The 21,392-nt window shown below is 36.7% G+C and overlaps 1 pseudogene; it reads left to right on the plus strand.

Annotated features, from left to right (window-relative positions):
- LOC144257232 (UDP-glucuronosyltransferase 2B31-like) overlaps positions 1-21,392 on the plus strand; it is a 34,705-nt pseudogene that overhangs the window by 5,677 nt on the left and 7,636 nt on the right.

The following is a 21,392-nucleotide window of genomic DNA, read 5'->3' on the forward strand; positions in this document are numbered from 1 at the left end:
TATATATGTGCATATATCTACTCATGTACTTACATGAACAGAAAAAAAGACCACAATGAAACAATTCAAATTTTGAACCAACAGTATCTCTAAATGAACCAAAGATCATTTTGGCAATCTTCTTAAACATTACATATTTTTTTCATGCTCTTCCAAATTTTGGTATGATTAATTTGTTTTTTCTTTAAAAATAATGTTGCAGAAAGACTGTTACCTGTCTATGTCAGGGATTAATTGGTTTTTTAAAAGCATATATTTATAAAACAGCAGTAGTGAGAAAATCTTTGTACAACACAAGTTGAAGAACATTTTGAGCAGGGAGAAAATATATTGAATATATTACTGTACACGTTGCTCTGGGTTACTGGAATCACAAAATAACTGGATGTGTCACAAGTTCCTAGGAGTAGTGCAATGTCCACTATATGTGAATGAGCTACTCAACAAGTTGACCTGTTCTATAAAAGGTCTAGAGGAAGTCCCACTGTGGTGCAAGAGCTCATGGTTCATAATGAGGTGAAAATAAGGATTCTTCACAGCCACTGATACATAGTTCATTCTCATAGAACTACAATATCATTAAAAACTTTCAGGGCAAAATATGAGACATGTAAATAACCCAAAGATATGATTACTGAAATATATATATATATATATATATAATTCAAATGAAGTGAAAATGCTGATTATGGATCAGTATAGTTCTGGACATGTAAAGGATTGTTAGGATCCCTAGAATTATGTAAAAGAAAGTCCAAACCATAATATTAACCTTCTGAATGCTAGTTATTGTTAATCTCCAGTTTTTATGAGCTATTTTAGAGGAAAACTTGGGACATTCTCACAAATTGTAAAGTAATGAATGAAATACTATAGAGATAGGAAACATAAAAATATACAAAAATCCGATGCACAGGTAACTTTTCTTCTGGGCTCACAAGGACAGAAGTACTAATAATTCCAAACTAAAAAATCATCCAGATAACCTGCCTGGAATAAAATCAAGTGAAGTACTGTAACAATAAGAATTATAACCAAATACTAGCTATAGTGTTTAACAAAAAAAATTAACATTAGTAATAAATAAAATTATGAATTAAGTATTTACATACAATAATTTTGAATATCATCTTTTGATCTAACATCATCTATTTAATGGCTCTATATCATTTCTTACACACACAAACACACACACACACACACACACACACACATATTTCCACAAGTAAGCCTAATGGAGCCTTCTATGTCATAATACACATCTCTTTCCAAAGAAAATGAGTGACTGGGTCAATTTAAGAATATCCATAACTCACAAATTCTAATAATTCATGCTTTCCTCTTATTTTACATACCAATAATTTCTTTGCTTTTTCTACATTTTTATTGGTTCATTTAAGTTGTACATAATGATGAGATTTGATGATACATATTCATACATGTACACAATATAACAGTACAATCTGGCCAATAAAACTTCCCAGAAATTTTCCTTCCCTTCCCACCTCCCTCCCATTGGTCCTTTTCTCCATTGATCTCCCTTTGATTTTCAGGAGATCCACCATTATTTTTTCCCTTTTCCTCTCTAGCTTGCAAATATGAGAGAAAATATACAACCCATGTATTGGTGCAGCGACTTGTGGTAGTGTTGGGGTATTTTTGCTGATGATGTCATCGGTGGTACAATTTTTCCAAAAGGAGCAGTCAGTTGGCTTGGTGTATCTCCCTCCCTTCTGCTTGTTATGATCATTCAGCTAAAATTTGGGGGACAACAGAGGTGAGGCAAAGAACCTCACCCCCCCCCCCTCGCTGGTACAAAGACCTCTCCACAGGTGTGGCTGTACACTGGACCGGTAGTCAATGACGGGTAAGATCCAATTACAATGGTACCAACCTAAGACAGGAGGCTGATGCCCTGAGGTCAGCTCATCTGATGACGGGTAAGGACCATATGTAGTATTGGACAACCTAAGGCAGGCACAGGCAAGGTCCCTAAGCCACATGCTTGCTGTTTAAACAGAGAGGGGGAGATGTTGAGAGCCACAGCCAAAGGGGCCCCAGCAAACTTCCAGCTGCGAGCAAACTTCCAGCTGCCGTCTGATGATTGGCTCACAGCGGCCCCAGCAACATCTAGCTGATTGGCTCCTCTGCGGTGATGTTCATTGGGCTGTTTCCCTGCCCTTTCAGACCATGGAGCTGCTCATTGGGGGACTTCTTTGGCTCTGCCCATGCAACCCAGCCAATCGGCCTCAAGAGCAGGAGGATTGTGGGAGGTGGAGAGGCTGGTGTTGGGGGAGAGACTTGTGGGAAGCCGGTGGTGGCAGTTGGGCTCTGAGGGTTTTTTCCTGAGGAGCTGTTTTGTTTGGTGTGTGTAGTTCTAAAAATAAAGTTAGTTTCTTTTGACAAGTGGCTCCTGAATTGTGCCCAGCCAGACTGCGACACCCATGACTTTCTGAGTTTGACTTATTTAATGTAATAGAGTCTAATTTCATTCATTTTTGTAAAATGACATAACTTTATTTATTATTTTGGCTGAATAAAACTCCATTGTGTATATATACCACATTTTCATTATTCAGTCATCCATTGGCAGCCACCTAGGATGGGTTCCATAGTTTGTGTATTATGAGTTGTACTGCTATAAAATGGGTATGCATGTATCACTGTTATATATGCATGTATCACTTTAATTCTTTAGGATAAATACTGAAAATGGTATACCTGGGTGATATGATATTTACATGCTTACTCTTTTGAAAAATACCTATACCAATTTCCATAGTGGTTGTACTCATTTACAATTCCTCAAATAGTGCTAAAAGTTTTTTCTCCATATCCTCTCCAGTTTTTATTATTCTTTTTATTCTCAATGACTATTATTCTGACTGGTGAAAGATAAAATCTCAGTGCAGTTTTCATTTCCCTTGTTTCTAATGATATTGAAAACAATTTGTTTCTATATTTTTGTTGGCTCTTTATACTTATTCTTCTGAGAAGCATCTTTTTAATTCATTTTCTCTTTGATTATTTGGGTTGTTTGATTTTTTTGGTGTAAAGTTTTTGGAATTTATATATTCTAAATATTAATCATTTAGCAAAAGGTGTTTTGCAAAGATTTTCTTCCATTTCATAAGATATCTCTTCTCAATTCTAATTGTTTCCTTTGCAGTTCAGAATCTTTTTAATTTAATGCCCTCCAATTTATCTACTCTTGGAATTATTTCCTGACCTTTTAGGGGCTCTATTTGAGAAAGTCATTGCCTGTGCCTATATGCTGGAGTTTTGACCCTACATTTCTCCTAGATGTTGTATAGTATTGGTTCTTATTTCTAGTTTTTTGATCCATTTTGAGTTGATTTTTGTGCAGGTTAAGAGATAAGGGTATAGTTTCATTTTTCTGCAATTTTCCCAGCATCATTTATTTAAAAGGCACTCTTTTCTCCAACATCATGTGTGTGGTTTTCTCTGTGTTTTCTATTCCATACTACTGGTCAATATGTCTTATTCATGTCAGTACCACATAGTTTTTGTTACTATAGCTCTGTAGTATAATTTAACATCAGATATTGTGATGCCTCCAGCATTGCTTTTTGAGTTTAGAATTGATTTGACTATTATGGGTCTTTTATTCTTCAAGATGAATATTAGGATTATCTTTTCTAGTTCTGTGAAGAATACCATTGATATTTTCATGAGGATTATATTTAATCTGTATAATGCTTTGGATTGTTGGTGATTCTAACAATATTAATTCTATCTATCCATGAACATGAGGGATCTTTCCATTTTATTTTCTGTCTTCTCTAATTTCAATCTTCAATTTTAGAGGTAATTTAACTTTTTGTTACATTTATTCCTAGACTTTTGTTGTTGTTGTTGTTGTTTGTTTTGAGGCTACTGTGAATGAAATAATTCTCTTAATTTTTTTCTCTGCAGATTCAATGTTGGTATATGGGAAAGCAATTGATTTTTGTATGTTGATTTTGTAACCAGGTACTTTGTCAAATTTGTTTATTAGCACTGTCAGTCTTTTGGTGGAGTGCCTTGGCTCTTCTATATATAGGATCATATCATCTATAAACTAATAATTTGACTTCTTTTCTTCCTGTTTTTCTGTCTTTTATTTATTTATCTTTCCTTGTTGCTATTTTACTGGTTTTGGAATTTGTTTGTCCTTTTTTTGAAGGACCTTGAAATGAGAAATTAGGTTTTTTATGTGGGATCTTTATGATTTTATTATGCAGGCACTCGTAGCTATAAACTTTTCTCTTAGAAATTCCTTCATTCTGCCCCAGAGGTTCTGATATGTTGTACTACTATTCTCCCTTGAGTCTAAGAATTCTTAAATTTCTCCCTTAATTTCTTCTATAATCAATTTTTATACAATAGAGATTGTCCAATCTCCATCTGTTCATATAATTTTTGTATGGTTCTGTCATGTTGATTTCTAATTTCATCCAATTATGATCTGGTAGAATATAATGAGTAATACCAATTGTTTTGTATTTGATGAGAGATGCTTTGTGGCCTTAAATATTGTCTGTTTTGGAGAAGGTTTTCTTGAGATGCTGAGAAGAAAGTGTATTCAGATGCTGTTGAATAAAATGTTCTATAGATATCTATAAGTTCATTTGACTTATAATATTTTTCAGGTCCAAAAAATTCTTACTGGTTCTATGTCTGGATGACCGATCAGAAGATAAGAGAATTGTGTTGAAATTACCAAGTTACCAAGTATTATTTTACTCACATCTCTCTGAGGCTTCAATTTGACTAGTGTCTCTTATGTAATTAGTTGGATCCATGTTTATGACTTAAATATTGATAATTATTATATCTTCTTGTTGGATTATTAATTTTACCAGTATGAAGTGACCAACTTTGTCTCTTCTGATTCATTTTGGTTTGAAGTCTGTTTGTCAGATATAAGAGTAGATAATCCCGATTATTTTCTGATTCTATTTGCATTATGTTTCAATTTTTATATTTTTGCTTTTAGCCTATGACTGTCTTTAGCTGTAAGGTGTGTCTTTTATGAACATATTATTGGGTCTTGTTTTATAATTCATTCTTCCAGACTATATGTTTTAAATGAAGAATTGAGATGATTTACATTCAATGTCATTACAAAGAGACATTTATTAATTCCTGAAATTTTGATTCATTTATGTTTAAATTGGTCCTATTTTTCATTTGCTTAGCTACTCTTCCAATAAGATTTGTTTATTTGTAAACTTCAGAGTTTGTTTTTTATTTGTTCTACATGGATTCTTTCATTAAATATGTTCTGGTTTAGTTGTTATGAATTATTTTGTTTTTTTTTTTCCTTATCTTGGAAGGATTCTATTTCATACTTGATTTTGAAAGATAGCTTTTCTGGATATAGCAATCTTGCTTTACAGTTAATTTCTTTCATGACTTGGAACTTATTTTTCCAAGTTATCTCCTAGCTTTGAGAGTTTGTGCTGAGAAATGAGAAGTGCTTCTTATTGGATTGCCTCTAAATGTGATCTGACAATTTTCTCTTAAGGCTTTTAAAATTCTATACTTTTTTTCTGTTAGGCATTTTAATTATAATGTGCTGTAGAAAGATTCTTTTTTGGTCCTGTGTATAAGGTTTTCTTTTTGTGTATATGTCCCTCTGTATCTGGATATCTACCTAATTAGTCTTGTGTTGGGTTTTATGCATCTGTTAAGAGGGATTTCTAATCCATGTTTTTTTTTAAGAGTTATAGATGGACACAATATCTTTATTTTATTTATTTTATGTTTTTTATGTGGCACTGGAAATCAAGCCCAGTTCCTCACATGTATGAGGCAAGCACTCTACCACTGAGTCACAATTCCAGCCGTCTTCCACTTTTTTTAAGACATACTATTTACTTTCCAAAGTGTCCTGGCATGATCTGGATTAAGACTCCTTATAAGTATGGTATTCACAGCCTTTGAATTAATTCTCCTATTTTTCCTGTGGCAGTGGATTTCCATAGGGGGAAGCCATGAACCCATCCCCAACTATTTCTATTTGAGGCCTTTTCATTAGTTTGAGTTTTTATCTCTTCTGTTCTATGTATTAAAGTATAGTTAGTGATTGAATGCCACTAGTTTTCATGTTGAACAAGATGAACTATATTTTGGTTGAACTTATTCCAACAGTGGACTTTTCTACCCTGTGAACATGTAGAGTCACTATAGATTTCCAGCTGCTCACAGAAAAGGGGGAAATAAATAATAATTGATACAATAATATACAGCATTAAAATAAATACCTGGATTCTACAAGGACTTCTAAAATGTTAATTGCTACAAAAAAAAAAAAAAAACAGAAAAGTTGGTCAGCAATTGCCAACAACAAAGCAGTGCATGAATATAAACGAAATCTAACATTTAAACAAGAAACAGCTGTCAACTACATCATCCACAGAAGTAATAATTGCAACAACATTAATGGTGGGATCAAGAGTTTCATAAACCAATTAGTTTAAAAATGGTAAAATCACAGTCAGTAAGAGGAAATAATGTGATATAGGAAGATAGTCAAATAAAGGTTAAAATTTTAAAAAGTGAAGAGAGAGAACGCAGCAGAGATAGCAGGTGATAGTTATAATGATGGAGGACACAATAGGAGAAACAAATAAATGGAGAGAGAAAAAGAGAATAGATTTTTGCTATAACCAGTAGTATAAAAGAGAGATAAAGAAAGAAACAAATCAAAACAATACAAAACAAAACAAATATATACAGACCAAAAAAACCTAACCCTCAAAAGACAAAACAAGGAAAAATAACTACATTTAAAAAATGCTAAGGCTAAAAAAAAAGAAAGAATGTTACAATACACAAACATACAGAAAAAATAAGAAAAAGTAAAAATATTCTTAATTAAAAATGAAAGACTCATTTCCACTGAGGTAGCCAAAATTGTCAGAATGGATGGTTACTGACTATACTCAACAGTTTTTCATTTCATTTCTTCTTTAGCTATGTCTTGAGACTAAGAGCAAAGGTTGGATTTATTATCACCTTCCTCTTTTTTCTTTTTGTGTTTCTCTCTGAGCTACCACTTGGAATGGCCTAAGACTGATGGTGTTTGAAAAAATTCTCAGCTTCTCTACTTACCAGTATGACGTTGGTTGGAATGGGAACAAGTGTCAGTTGGAGATTTGTGTGCACAGACCAGATCTAAGCACTCCTGGGGTGGGGTTGCTGCAGTATTCTATGAGATGAGTTCTGATGGAGGAAACTTAGGTCTAATTAGACCTCAGGGGTTTTGTTTGGTATATACTGTGAAGAAATTGGATGGACACACACCTAGGGCCTGGCAGTTGCTTATATCTGTAAAGGGGGGTCTGAATCTCAGAAGCCTCCTAAGAATTCTACTCATTTCATGGGGGAGCTGATCTTCCACATATTTTGCTGTCCACCTGCAAAGCTTTCCTAGGCTGAGTCCCTGAGTGTTTCCATAAGTGCCTGTTCAGATTCTCACTCACTTCAGCTGGTCACAAGAGCCACCAGCTCAAAGAAAAAGCAAGTTGTGCTCCCCCTTTGCTTTTCTGGCTTGAATCCCCTGGGGTAAAAATCTTATCTATGCCTCTTTCACTCCCATTTAGCTAGGTATACTCTAGGTCACACAGTAGGCAGTACAGTAGTGTTTACTCAGATCTCCCAGTTCTGGTAACAGAGACTGGAGCAAGGCCACCTCAAGATGAATCCACCTCATCTCTCCTAAGACAGTAAATAAACAGCACTTTTCAATCACCAGTGCCCACTGGAGTCTCTGAAACATCTAAGTTTATTTTGATTCTCTGATCTCAGGTTTGTTTTTTTCATAACAAATATGTACACTTTGTTTCTCCATGCATTTTTTATTTCTCTTTGGTTGACAGCACCATTATTACTGCTGTAGTTGCTTGCACAAACAGTTTGGTATCAATGTAGTCTTCTTTGTTTAATGAACCCAAGCTTCTGAGTCTCTGAGACACTCTGACTGTCCAGTATTGAATTTTAGTGAAATCCATCTTTCAACCACCTCACTAAGAAGCAGTATTCCCACTGCTTATATTTTGATCCTTGGAGCAACTAGAAAGGCAGCCTTCCTCTAATCTGATGTCCTGTCCACTCTCTTTTCATCTTTTTTGATGGAGCAAATAAATGTTTTATTCAAAGGAAATGGAAGAATTTGTACAGAGTTCTGGATAAAATGGTATTGTGGTGTTTTCTCTGGGGTCCATGGTTTCTAACATGCCAGAAGAGAAAGCCAATATAATTGCATTTGCCCTTGCACAGATTCCACAAAAGGTAAGTAAAACTGCCCTCTTAGTGGCCAAATATGTAAAAAAAAAAAGTCTGTTAATTTTATAAAGGGTTTTCTTAATGAAGCATTCTTTGTGAAACATAACCTATTGTGATATCTCTGTAGTTCATCTCAGAAACCATGATTTAAACAACAATATGTGTGGTAATTCTAAAATGTAGAGAGTGTTTAATTCATGATAATATTAACATTGTGATCATAAAGAATATATTTTACAGGTCCATTTTAATTGGAAGGGTATCACAGACATTTATTTACCCAGATTCCACATTCTTCTCCGCTACTACTTCCTTTTCCCTGCAGGATCCCTGAGGGTACTATATACACAGCCAATGTTATCAGAAAGCTATAAAAAGTTAACTCATAACTGGACCACCACAATAATGCTAAGCAGGTATTGAAGAAGGCTGAAATTTACCATGATTTTAGATACCCAAGGCAATCCCTTATTCCTTGGTTACCCTCATTTAAAAATAGGATTCTTGCCATGATATTCTACTTAATCTTTGGCCAAGTACAATGGAGTCTGCCACATAAGGACTGAACTTCTGAAACTGTAAATCCAAAATACATCCCCTCCCCATTAAAAAAGTATAAATTTATTTAACAAACTGTTCCTGGAGTTTTGAGGAGAAAGGCTAACCAAATCATTGGGCCAAATTCCCACTCAGTCACATGTATTTGTAGAAAAAGAAAAAAACAGCTTTCACTAGCTGACAAGATCCTTACAATGTCTGACAATTGGAGAAAGTGCAGAGATTAGTTCTGCCTTTGAAGTGCATTATAAATGTACCTCAAAGGACTTTTCTTCTAAAACATCAGATTAATACCTTTTAAGAAGAAAGAAGAGAGTATAAGGAAGAGTCAAGCAGAAGCAAGCCTGTCATGGGTTGACATTCAAAATTCCCACATCCATAAAATGCTTTAATACCACAATTTCTAACATAACCACTCTTGTGGTCTTTGAGTGTTTTCTATCGGCTTTGCAGTTTCCTATCTGATATAGGATTCTCCTAATCCCCCAATTATTTTTCCTTCTGTAGACCTAAATTTACTTTGCTGCTCCCATTGCATATAGAAGATAAGCACTTAGAAATTATACTCCAGTTCATGAAGATTGCTTTTAATTTCCAGAGTCAGCCCCTTATTTTGTTCTTAGACATGAAAACATCTTAGATATATATGACTACCAACAAAATTTGTACTGCATCATTAAATGATAACACACAGTTTTAAAACATTTAGCACCCTCACAATTTTGAACTTTATTTCAATATCCATGTAGTTATTTGTAAGTTGCAAATGGGTTCTCCTTTTAATACTTAAAGAATTTCAAAATTCACCAATATTGATAGAAGTGTGGGTTAAGATCCATAAGTACCAATAAAAGGTTTCTTATAGGTAGTGTTTAATAAATTGAAGTCTAAAACAAGTTACATGTAATTCCTAGTTAGTGTTCATTTATTTCTAACAGTAGCTGACTGCATTGGTTTGCTCTTGTCTATAAAAAACAATGTAAACTGAAATAAGCATTTTAAACAATATATGTCCTGTCACTCACAAGAAATAAACATAATGATATTAACTTGGAAAATGAAATCTAGGATAAAATGCATGAAACAAAATAAAAATGGTGTTTTTAGTTTGTATTTTAGTAATTTTCATTACTTAAAATTTTACTTATTTCCTTATGTCTTAAATGTTGAACTAGATGATCTCTTAAATTTTTAGAATGCAAATATGCTATAACATTAAACTTGAAATCATAGAATAAGGTACATTCTTTACCAAGCAGGTCATCTGGAGATATCAAGGCAAGAAGCCAGATAAATTAGGACCCAACACTCAAATATACAACTGGATCCCCCAGAATGACCTTCTTGGTAAGACTCTGAGATAAGTCCTAAAAGCATGAGTACCATAAATCTGGATGCTTACAATTCAACAGAAAACATTTTATCAAATACTTGTTACTTAAAAAAATCAAACACAATGTTCAACTTCTTTTTAATTATTTTCCAGACCCAGGGATGGTTTGAAAAAAACAAAGCAAAAAGTTGCAATTTTAATATACACAGTCATTATATATAGAATCAAAGTTATCTCTATTTCTGGTGCAATTACCTCTGCAAGAATTTTTCACTCAGTTCCTGGATTGTCTTTCTGTGTTGTTGTTTGTCTTTCACTTATTCTTTCCTCTCCTGCAGGTGTATTTCAAATACCTTTTAAAATGGCAGCCAGGACTTTTTTTTATGAACAGTGACTGTTTATTTTCTCTAGATATTAATGTACAATCTTCATTATGAAGTGCAAACACATTTTGTAATGAAGTGTAGGCTCTCTTGTTTTTCTGAATTCAGTACCATCACCATCCTATTCCCTGTTGCTTTGGACATGCTACATAGTAAACTTAGCGATTTCAGTTTTTTTAATGAGATAGTATGCTAACATGTCCTTCATTATTTTATTTTCCATAAGTGCATGTTGATTGGTTTACTTAAAATATTCTATTTTTTTCTACCTATTAATGTTGTATTCAATATTCAAGTCTCAAGTCATGTACTCTCTCTTTCATGTAGTTTTCGGTTAGCACTCTAGTGGACGTAGGTGCTTGTTCCTCTGAGATATGAAAAAAACAATGCACTGTCATGTTTACAATAATTTGTCACCTAAAATACACACTGATCCTTTAATGTCTTCTAATACACATTTCTCATTTTCTTTCTAAGATTTAAATTAATAATTTTTCTGACATTAAATCAATCCTAGGTCATCCAAAAATAAAAGCTTTTATAACTCATGGTGGAGCCAATGGCATCTATGAGGGAATTTACCATGGGATCCCTATGGTGGGCATTCCTTTGTTTGCAGATCAACCTGATAACATTGCTTATGTGAAGACCAAGGGAGCAGCTATTAGATTGGAATACAGAACACTGACAAGTGCAGATCTTCTCAAGGCCTTGAGGATGGTCATTAATGACCCTTTGTGAGTACAACAACTTTGACATTGGGTAATATTCATAGAGGGACTCTCTTCTCATTAATGAGTATAAATTTTAGCCCATTTTCAGGAGGGCAATATTTAATTAATTTATCTATTTATATATGACAGCGGAATTCATTACAATTCTTATTACACATATAGAGCACAACTTTTTATATCTCTGGTTGCATACATAGTGTATTCACACCAAGTCATGTCTTCATACCTGCACTTTGGATAATAATGATTATCACATTTCACCATCATGAATAACCCCATGCCCCCTCCCTTCCCTTCCCAACCTCTGCCATATCTAGAGTTCATCAGTGTTAATATTTTCACAGATTTTAATGACTTATAACACACAATATACCATTTATCTCTTTAAAGTGTGAATTAAAATTCAAATACATTTGATGTTTCCATAGTTATAAAACTCTTAAATACTATGATTTTTGAAAATTTTATCACATCAAAAGAAATGTGACAATGCATTGAAGTCATTTCTTATTGCCTCCTAGACTAGGCAAACTCCATTTATTTTTTGTTTCTATAGAACATCCTATTCTAAATATTTCACATAAAAAGATGATAAAAATTATTGTCTTTTTCAATTGTTTCTTTCACTAGTGCTGTTAGTTTCATCATGCTTTGCCAAGGGTCAGCCTTCATTGTTTTTTATTGTTGAATAACATTGTGTGGTTGGAAATATTCAAAGTAATTTATCAATTCATCAGTTTATAAAGGTTTCTGTTTCCAGTTTTGATTATTATGAACAATGTGCACAATTTGTATGAACATAAGTATTCATGTCTTCTGTTAATTTCTAGTTATAGAACTGTTAGGTCATATAATAATTTTATATGTATTAAGATCTACCAAACTATTTTCCAAAGTAGATGCAAAATTTTTTACAGCATACAAGCAATATAAGAGTTCCAATTTCTCCATATCATTGTTAGCATTTATTATCACCTTTTCTTTTATTGTAGTCATCCTAGTGAAAAGGATTGTAGCTTACTATGGTCTTGACTTGCATTCCATGATACCTAAAGAGCATCATTTTTATGTGCTTTTTGGTCATTTACTTACATTTATGAGAGAAATGTCTGTTCCAAACCTTTGCTCATTTTTAATCAGGTTATTTATGTTGTAATTATTGATTTTAATATTTCTCCATCTTTTATGGATATAAATATCAGATACATGATTTGCAAATATCTTTCTAACATTCCATATGGTTGATTTTTTTAACTTTGTGATAATCTTAGAAGCACAATAAAATTTTCTTCAAGATATTTGATAAAACAAAACTTCAATGATTAACTTTTCCATACTGCACAAGGAAATTATATGGAGTATATAGATTCTATGTAGAATGACTGTGTTCAACTTAACTCTCATTTCTCCTAATGATAGTATTATTGTTTAAGGAAGGTATCACTTAAAGGACAAGTTCAAAACTCCATTTCCAAGAAAAAGAAATAATAGCACAATAAATAATAAAAATACTCTGAGAGAAGTAAAGAAAGAATGGAAAAAGAGACATAAAATAATGTATAAATGGAAATGAAAATACAGATTAAAACATCAGACTTAAATATTAATATATCAGTTTTACATTATGTCCTAAAAGACTTTTCATTACCCTAACAATCTCTCCTCCTTCTCCCATGATCCCTTTCTTCTTGTATAATAGTCTTCCTGTTACTTTTATGTCACCTCCCCTGCCAGATTCCACATGTGAAGGGAAACATGCAATATGTTATATTTCTGGATTTTTTACTTATTTCACTCACTACTGAAATGTTTATTTTTTCTTTTTTTTAATTTTTTCTTTTTAATTTTTTTTATTGGTTGGTTTTTTTTTATTGGCTCTTGACATATCATATTTCAGACATTAGTTTCAAGTGAGTTATGAGCTCCCATTTTTACCCCAAATACAGATTGCAGAATCACATCAGTTACACATTCACCTTTTTACATAATGCCCTATTAGTAACTGTTGTATTCTGCCTCCTTTCCTGTGGTGAGCCGTTTCTGTGAACTGTGGCCGCCATTACAAGATGGCGCTGGTTTCCCCTGTAGTCTGTGACAAACAACTCCTTATCAGAATGAGTTGGCACGCTGTGACTTGGCACCCTATGAGAAAAGTCCACGTGGCAGTTGTGCATTGGGGCTTTATCTGCTTTATTAAGGCTGGGGCACACGGCAGTAGTAGTAGTGGCAGTAGTAGTAGCAGTAGTAGTAGTGGCAGTAGGAGTAGCAGTAGAAGTAGTAGTAGGAGTAGCAGTAGAAGCTAAAAGACATGTCAATACAAAGGCCTGAATAAACAGCTGAAAGAAGAAAAAGTATCAAGGACCTGAATAAACTGCTGAAAGAAGATTCCTGAGTTGCGTCTTCCTTGCGGGCAAGGGGTCGCGACAAGTGGCGCCGAAACCCGGGAACCAGAACTTTCAGTCAGTCAGGGGTGGTGCACCGGTTAGTCCCAGGTAAGTGGGATCTGCGATCAAAGCAGAGATAGTCCCAGTAAGTGGGATCCGCGTCCAAAGCGGTGTCAGCTCCTCTACAAAGAAAGAGAGAGCCTCATATTTATTGCAGCTGCACTGTGTACTTTCACTTTTGTTTTCTGTGTTTCTTTTGTTGTGTCATTTCGCTTTTGTTTTTTGTGTTTCTTTTGTTGTTGTGTCCTCTGTAGATAAAGAGAGAGCGGGGAAAAAATAAATAAATAAATAAGATGCTCCTCTGTAGATAAAGAGAGAGCGGAGTTTTGTATTTTCACTTTCTTTATACTGCTTGGAACAGTATGGGTGCTACTCCCTCAAGCCCAATTTTGCTGGCCTTGGACGGGTTACTGCGTTCTAAGGGACTTAAAGTGAAGCAGTGCACATTACAGGGGTTTTTAGAAGAGACTGACTCTGTAGCTCCTTGGTTTGCTTTTTCAGGGAGTCTCACGATTCCCAGTTGGGACAAATTAGGGAAAGATCTGGATTTCGCTTACAAACAAGGAACTTTAAGGGGCGGTACCATTCCGCTTTGGAAATTAGTGAGGGGGTGTATAATGGATGGTAAATGCCAGAAAGCTGTGAGCGAGGGTCAGGCCGTTCTTGAGCAATTGCATGAAGAAAAATCGGAGGGGTCACATAGCGAGGTAACAGAAAGTCTTAGGAGTAAGAGTGGTGAACAGATAAGGGAGTCTGAAGTTAAACAGAGGAGAAGGCTCTATCCGGACTTGACTGAGTTAAAAACTCCCAAGGACACAAGTAGCTCGGACAGTTCTGAGGAATTAGATCCACCCTAGCCGCTCTCAACCCCTCCTTCTCATCTTCCCCCTCCCTATCAGGCCCACAGAAAAGTCTTAATTGACCTTCTCCAGAATATTCACCATGGCTTATTTTAGGACTTTCAGCAAAAGAATCTCTACAAAAAGGTTTAATGTAGATAAACTTCCTATTTTCATGTTGCCCTGTTTTATTTGGCTACTGTCTAAAAAAATCAGCATTCCAGGCACTGGACACTCCCTTACTAGTTTTTCACAAAAATATGTAACAAGGCCTCTGGCCTTGAGCTGGGCTTCACAGTGCTGACTACATTTCTAAGATAAGGGAGTTACTAACTGGGCTCCATGGTAACAGCTGGCAGGAGGAAGAATTGGAAAGGGAGATAGAGGAACTGGAGGGTCGATTGAAAAAGTCAAGATTTAAAGCACCTACAGCCCCGATCGCTGTCACGCTCCCTCCTTATAACCTCGATTGGGACAAGGACAACCCCAGAAGGCTGGGGGGTGTTCAGTGGCAGCCTAAGACGGCCCAAACTTCCCAGTAATTGAAAACTTGGATGCCGATGGACAGCCGGCCAGAGTACATGTTCCTTTAGCCTTTAAGGATATTAAACAACTAAAGGAGGCAGTTACTAATTACGGATCCCATGCCCCCTTTACATTGACTCTCTTCGAGTCTTTCTCTGCCAATCAGCTGACACCTAGTGACTGGCAACAGCTTTGCATGGCTGTGTTGTCCGGAGGGGATTTTTTGTTGTGGAAAAGTGAAAATCAAGAGAGGTGTCGAGAGCTAGCCCGAGTCAATCAGGACGCCGGCTTCCCACGGCATAACCTTGAAATGTTAACAGGCTTGGGACAATATGCTATCATAAATCAACAAATTAATTATAATCCTGGGGTCTATGCTCAGATAGCTACAGCAGCCATTTAGGCTTGGAAGGCTCTACCTATTTCAAATGCTAAAACAAAAATTTCAAAAATTGCTCAAGGACCCTCTGAGCCTTATTCTGACTTCCTTGCCTGATTGATACAGGTAGCAGAAAAAATATTCCCTAACTTGGAACAAGCCATGCCGGTCATTAAGCAATTGGCTCTTAAATATGCAAATTCCTATTGCCAAAATGCCATTAAATCTACCAGAGCAAAGAGTGTTGATGACATGATTCGAGCTTGTAAGGATATTGATGGAGCTCATATTACAGGACAGGTTCTGGCCGCTGCCCTCAAAACGGAAACAGGGGCCCGGCCCGGGCCCCGGAAGCCTAGGTGTATGGGGCAATCCAGGGACGGAATGGTACCCCGGGGAGTGGGCGACTTCGTCACCTCCCAGGGACCAACCCCTTTCTATCTGTAGACTCCCTAGTGGAATGCCAGGAAGTACAGGATGTACAACTGCAACCGCAGGTCGCAGAGACAGAACAAGCTGCTACCGCAGTAAGATCTTGACCAGGCGGGGGAAAATGCAGACAAAATCAAACAAAATACAATCGGCTAAGAAAACTTGGAGAACTTTTGCCCTGAAAATGGGCACCAGACTCCATGTTGTTTGCATCACCATGGTAACCATGGGGTGCCTGGCCGGCATAGCTGCTTCCTGGTCCCACCTCCCACACTTTTGCGGGCTTCTGATTGGTTCTTCCACAGTCACTCAGACAGGACTTCTGGTCCCGCTTTCCAGCCACTAACCTGTACTGCTGTGTTTCAGGTTTCTACCGGAGCTGCTCAGAGCCTGTATTTTTTTTACAAAAAAATGCCTACCTGTAAATGCTAATGAAAGATATCTTTTTCAGACAAAATTTAATTCCACAGGTTTCTATGTTACAGTCCTAAATTTAAGCTAGTTCTAAGTTAAATAACCTGACTTTTTCTCTATAGTTGTGTTACTAAATAATGTTCTATTGATGGGAGATATCAAATATGCTTCTTTATATTTTACTTTTAATTTTGAAGGTTATGAGGATGCATTTGCTCGCCACAGGAACAAGCCGGCAAAGTTCCTGTGATGACCAAAAAATCCTTATTTTCATTGCTAACTATAAAAATAAAAATGTATACTCAAGGATCTTATTTCAGTTACATCAAGTGACGTCACATAGAAGAGTGCACTCCTAGTTAAAAATAAATTAAAATGGATCCAAATATTTTAAGACCACGTGGTTACATAAAGTTAATACAATTATAAGTTATGTTCTTATTCTTTATATATATATTTTAGATATTTAGATAACCTATATTTGTTAATCTATAAATTAATTAGCACATGCCTAATTGATTAGTTAATATATATTTGCCTAATTGTTTTTCTTCAACAGAAAACCTATAATTTAAGTTTTATATTTACATTTATCAGATACTCTGTTTTTTCAGTTACAGATATTTGAGATAAATGTGTTTACTATAAATTTGCTTTTAAGTAAAAATACAATCAAGTAATTTCTACTTCTCAAGGTTATTGTTCAAACTCATATAATGATAAATTATTATAATTATTTCTCCAAAATATCTAAAGGTTTTAACTTTATTTTCATTGATATTTCTTCTCAAAATATAATAATTTGTTTATAGATTCTAAGGTTTTCAAAAATTGTTCCAAAATATAAAAAGCAAAAAAAAAAAAAAAAAAACACATGCCTCCTCCTGGATGAAAAACGTTGGTGTCCTGTGATTTTTTTATTATTTTTTAACCTCGACGTCTCTCGCCGGACTCGGTTTCCGTTACCCGGACTTGGCATCTGGAGGTCCTTACCGAGATTCGGAAAACAGAGGTAAGCAGACAAGGCTCACCTTCTAAGGGAGAAGGGGGAAGATTGGATCAAAGATAATTTAAAGAGACAGGGTACGTACCATGGGTAACTCAACAGTGAAACTTCGTCTGGCCAACGAAGTTAAAGAACTGTTAAACAAACAAGGAACAGAAATAAAAACCAAGACAGCAACTGAATTCGTTGAAGCTATAGCCCAGGCTTGTCCTTGGTTTCTGACGGGAGGCTTTCTTAATAACAGTGATTGGGATTTGGTAAAGCAGGATCTCCAAAAGTTGTTGAGGGACCAAAGTCCAGATAGAGTCCCGATTGCTACTTTCTCTCTATGGAGATTGGTAAAGGATGCTCTTTTAACTGATAAAGTGAAGATTAAGGAGCAGCTTGCTGAATGCAAACAGGCTCTTAATCAGGTCCAAACTGCTGCCACTATTAATCAGGTTATTCAACAAACTTCCACCATACTCGATTCTCAAAATAAAGTTAACCAACATCTTTTGTCAGGGATTTTAGCTGCCAACCAAAGAATAGATTTACTCCAAGCTCAGGTAGAAGAATTGGCTGACTTGGTGCTTTTGGGTTGTGTTGACCAACATGCACATTTATGCATAACCTCTGTCAGATTTAATAATTCCAGGAATGCTTCCCGCATCATCGGAGAGTACTTGGCCAAAAATTGGTCCATGGTGGCAGAAAATTTGATCCAGTCTCAACTGACTCAGATAGCTGTTTTGAACGACACCCGTGTCATACCGGTGACTTTGGGACAATTCACCCTTTGGATTTCTTCTGCCTTTTCCTTTTTTAAGGAATGGGTGGGAATAGACATTTTTGGTACAATGTGTTGCTTTGGTATGTTTCTTTGTTTGTGGCTTCTCTGTGGTCTCAAGGCCCGCAATGCTCGGGATAAGGCTATGCTCGTCCAAGCTCTTGCTGCTTTAAAAAATGACAACTCACCTCAAGTCTGGCTTGTGCATCTTAAACAGTAAACCTTTGACATGGTTGTTACACCCCAAGTTATTATAACATTGCACTGGGATCGACATGTCCTTCTTTTGTCACTCTTCTAATGCTGGAACTTCTACCATATCTTTCCTTTGTGCATACCTCTCCTCCCTGCCTTTCTGCACTAGGATCTTTGCTAGCTAATCTTACAGTCCAACTACACCTGCCATTTGATGGTGATGGTCATGGGTCCTGTTTATGGAGGCGGTTACCATAACAATGTCCTGTTGGCCACAACACGCTGAGCTGATCTTGCAGTACCCAGTGACGGGCAACTTCCACGCTTGCACTGCAACCTAAGACAGGGGAGTGGGGCCTCCCCAGAGACGGGTAAGCAGTGCAGGGGCGGTGGACGACCTAAGACAGGGGCTACTTGATTCCCTTTGACATGCAATAAACAAAAGAGGGGAACTTGCTGATAGCAGGCCTTCCCTGGCCCCCGGGGCCCAGCCCCCAATTCCTTGTTCTGCATGTCAAAGTGGCCAGTTCACAAGGCCATGACATATGTGCTCCACGGGAACGTCTTGACCTTTATCTAACAATGGCAGATGTCACAACCGAATTTCTCCCCCTCTCTATTGTCCGTGCCTTTCTCTTAGGGTGTTGCCAACTTAATTTTGTCTGCACTACAAAGACAGCCTCAGCTGTCCCCCTTTGTCTACCATCGTCATGATACAGGATGCCAGGCAAGGCACTGCACTTGAGTGATCCACTTGAGTGGACCTCAAGGGGAGCATGTCCTATTGCATGCGGGTTTGACGTCCACGCCCCGCCCCACGAAAAAAGGCGTCGGCTGATATGGCCTCAGGTTTGGGGAAGGGCCCTCCTTAAGGCTGGGCCATACTATGCAGCCACTTCTGTACAGTGGGATAGGACCTCTACTCTCGCCTGTATTGTCGTAATAAAACAAAAAAGGGGGAACTGTGGTGAGCCGTTTCTGTGAACTGTGGCCGCCATTACAAGATGGCGCTGGTTTCCCCTGTAGTCTGTGACAAACAACTCCTTATCAGAATGAGTTGGCACGCTGTGACTTGGCACCCTATGAGAAAAGTCCACGTGGCAGTTGTGCATTGGGGCTTTATCTGCTTTATTAAGGCTGGGGCACACGGCAGTAGTAGTAGTGGCAGAAGTAGTAGTAGCAGTAGTAGTAGTGGCAGTAGGAGTAGCAGTAGAAGTAGTAGTAGGAGTAGCAGTAGAAGCTAAAAGACATGTCAATACAAAGGCCTGAATAAACAGCTGAAAGAAGAAAAAGTATCAAGGACCTGAATAAACTGCTGAAAGAAGATTCCTGAGTTGCGTCTTCCTTGCGGGCAAGGGGTCGCGACACTTTCCTATCCTCTACTATCCCCCCTCCCCTCCCCTCCCATCTTCTCTCTCTATCCCATCTACTGTAATTCATTTCTCTCCTTGATTTTTCTTTCAATTCCCCTCACAACCTCTTTTATGTAGTTTTTTATAACAATGAGGGTCTCTTTCCATTTCCATGCAATTCCCCTTTTCTCTCTCTTTCCCTCCCATCTCGTGTCTCTGTTTAATATCAATCTTTTCTTCCTGCTCTTCCTCCCTGCTCTATTCTTAGTTGCTCTCATTATATCAAAGAAGACATTTGGTATTTGTTTTTTAGGGATTGGCTGGCTTCACTAAGCATAATCTGCTCTAGTGCCATCCATTTCCCTGCAAATTCCATGAATTTGTCATTTTTTAGAGCTGCGTAATACTCCATGGTGTATAACTGCCACATTTTTTTAATCCATTCATCCATTGAAGGGCATCTGGGTTGGTTCCACAGTCTAGCTATTGTGAGTTGTGCTGCTATGAACATCGATGTGGCAGTATCCCTGTAGTATGCTCTCTTAAGGTCTTCAGGGAATAGACCAAGAAGGGCAAAAACCGGGTCAAATGGTGGTTCCATTCCCAGCTTTCCCAGGAATCTCCATACTGCTTTCCAAATTGGCTGAACCAATTTGCAATGTACAAGAGTACCCTTTTCCCCACATCCTCTCCAGCACTTGTTATTGTTTGACTTCCTGATGGCTGCCAATCTTACTGGAGTGAGATGGTATCTTAGGGTAGTTTTGATTTGCATTTCTCTGACTGCTAGAGATGGTGAGCATTTTTTCATGTATTTGTTGATTGATTGTATGTCCTCCTCTGAGAAGTGTCTGTTCAGTTCCTTGGCCCATTTGTTGATTGGGGTATTTGTTGTCTTATTGTCTAATTTTTTGAGTTCTTTGTATACTCTGGATATTAAGGCTCTGTCTGAAGTGTGAGGAGTAAAAATTTGTTCCCATGATGTAGGCTCCCGATTTACTTCTCTTATTGTTTCTCTTGCTGTGAAAAAACTTTTTAGTTTAAGTAAGTCCCATTTGTTGATTCTTGCTGTTAACTCTTGTGCTATAGGCATCCTGTTAAGGAATTTGGAGCCTGATCCCACAATATGTAGATCGTAGCCAACTTTTTCTTCTATCATAAGCAGAGTCTCTGATTTGATATCTAGGTCCTTGATCCATTTTGAGCTCACTTTTGTGCATGGTGAGAGGAGGGGATTCAGTTTCATTTTGTTGCATATGGATTTCCAGTTTTCCCAACACCATTTGTTGAAGATGCTATCCTTCCTCCATTGCATGCTTTTAGCCCCTTTATCAAATATAAGATAGTTGTAACTTTGTGGATTAGTCTCTGTATCCTCTATTCTGTACCATTGGTCCACCCGCCTGTTTTGGTACCAGTACCATGCTGTTTTTGCTACTATTGCTCTGTAGTATAGTTTGAAATCTGGTATTGCTATACCACCTGATTCACACTTCCTGCTCAGAATTGCTTTTGCTATTCTCGGTCTTTTATTTCTCCATATGAATTTCATGATTGCTTTAACTATTTCTACAAGCAATGTCATTGGGATTTTGATTGGCATTGCATTAAACCTATAGAGGACTTTTGGTAATATCGCCATTTTGATGATGTTAGTTCTGCCTATCCATGAACAGGGTATATCTTTCCATCTTCTAAGATCTTCTTCTACTTCTCTTTTTAGGGTTCTGTAGTTTT

Source organism: Urocitellus parryii, chromosome 10 (assembly GCF_045843805.1).
Source record: "Urocitellus parryii isolate mUroPar1 chromosome 10, mUroPar1.hap1, whole genome shotgun sequence".
Classification (NCBI taxonomy): domain Eukaryota; kingdom Metazoa; phylum Chordata; class Mammalia; order Rodentia; family Sciuridae; genus Urocitellus; species Urocitellus parryii.